This window comes from Carlito syrichta, unplaced genomic scaffold (genome assembly GCF_000164805.1).
Source record: "Carlito syrichta isolate Samal-C Ts95f unplaced genomic scaffold, Tarsius_syrichta-2.0.1 Scaffold289184, whole genome shotgun sequence".
Classification (NCBI taxonomy): Eukaryota; Metazoa; Chordata; class Mammalia; order Primates; family Tarsiidae; genus Carlito; species Carlito syrichta.
This window is the reverse complement of record NW_007233280.1, coordinates 423,229-425,365: the sequence shown is the minus strand read 5'-3', so window position 1 is coordinate 425,365 and position 2,137 is coordinate 423,229.

Below are 2,137 nucleotides of genomic sequence, written 5' to 3'. Positions count from 1 at the left end.
CCCCAGTATCTGTTGTTTTTGAGTTATTGGTGACAGACAGCTGGACTGGAGTTAGGTGGTATCTCAGAGCAGGGCAAATTTAAAGTATTTTTCTTCATAACAGCTAGCTGCTGCTTTTCCTAAGTTTTCCTTATCTTCAGGGGGTAGAGGATCATCATCAACAATAGGAGCAGTGACTAACATTGCCTTGGAAGGAACAGGGGTTAATAGGGGAGTTTTTTCACCTGGTTCCTCTTTTACTTTAATGAACATTTTATTAACCTCTTGTTGTGGATTTAAGACATCTCTAATTATATTCCACAATGCAAAAGCATTTACAGGCACTCGCTCTGGACCATGGAGAGTGTAATATAGCTTTAATTCCTCCCCAATCTTTGTCCATGTTGGTAAATTAATGGTGCCTTTTTCAGGGAACCAGGGGCACTGTACTTGTTCAAAATGGAGAAAACGAGGTGATAATGTAGAGGAAACTTTAATTCCTCTTTTTGATAATGTATCTATGAGAATACTGATGAACAGTTTTCTTTGTTTTGACTCTGTCTGGCCCATGAGTTTATCATGGCTCTAGCACTTCTCACCTATTCTTTCCCTGCTTATCTCTACAGGGGGGCCTGCAGAGCCCCAGGTGAGGTCCTATCCATCCTGAAAAGAAAGAGGAAAGATTATCTTCAAGCTCCCAGATGTTGGGCACCACTTGCAGGGTCCTGCCCCGCAAGGGTCGTGAGATTTCCTGAAGGAGAGACGGATAGGTGAAGGACAAAGATAATATACTCGAACACCTGCTTCTTGAACAGATGACAATTTAATGTTAGTTAACACAGAGCTTTTATACCATTCATGAAGGGGCAAGACAAAGAAAATTTCTTCACGTACATATCTTTTAAAAGTTACCATCTAGTGATCTTAGTAGCAAACAAACCAAGATTCCCATAAACATTTAGACAACAAGTCTTATTCATAAAGCCAACAATAATACTTTTAGTCCAATGTCCTGAATTACAGTCCGTGAAATGTCTCAAGAAAGTTTCTTTAAGTGTACATTTTTTCATGTGTCAGGATTTTCCCATCTTAGACTTTTATGTTCTTCAGAGTACTGTGATCGCCTCCCTTGTCCAGATGTTTTTGTTACTTTTCTCTTATCTTGCAATGCTTGTTTCTAAAGAGAATTCAAAAGAAGCTTTTAGTAATGTTTTCCAGGCCCCCCAAGGTTGCTTTCTGTTTTTAGTTGATCTGTCATAAAAGTGTCTGATTATTATATTATGAGTTTAGTGAAAACCTATTCTATAAATGTTAACTTAGAGTTTTAACTATTGAATTAAGTAAAAACCTTAATGATTAATCTTTATTTTAAATCAGTGAAAACAGTGTTATAAATCACCTACATAACTCCTATACAAGTGTTAGATTTAATGAATTCATAATGAACTTACTATAAACTTGTATTTTTAAAAAACTTTATGTCTAAACACTAAACTGCATAATCCTAAATCAAATGAGTGAATATATTTATATTATTTTTTACTCAAGCAATATCTAGTAACTTATAACCAAGTGAAAGAAAGCATTCTTGATGTGTTTTAGAATTTAACACTTGCATATGTTAGAAAAGGCCAAACAGCATAGTGGGAAAATGGGAAAATAAACCATGACATTTCCAGGTTAGCTGTGAGTACTTCACATAAACATGCCATTTTTTTCTTCCACGACTGCACAGAATTCTTCGGCGGTATCAAACAGCAAAGGTGGAAGACAGAAGGGCCTCAGCTTCCTGGGCTCACCCTGTGGCCCGGGGTCTTCGGCCCACCAGGACCCTGTCAATCAGGTGGGCCTCCAAGGCTGGCTCCCAACAATCTCAGTGTGGTTTTAATTTGCATTTCTTTGATGATTAGTGAGGCTGAGCATTTTTCATGTATCTGTTGACTGCTTGTACTTCTTATTTTGAGAACTATCTATTCATATATTTTGCCCACTTTGTAATGGGGCTATTTGTTTTATTCTGTTTGGCACATTTGAGTTCCTTGTAGATCCTAGATGTTAGGTCTTTGTCAGACATGGAATTGGCAAATCTTTTTTTTTCCAGTCTGTAGGCTTTTTTTTTTTTTTTGAGTTGGAGTCTCACTCTGTCACCCAGACTGGA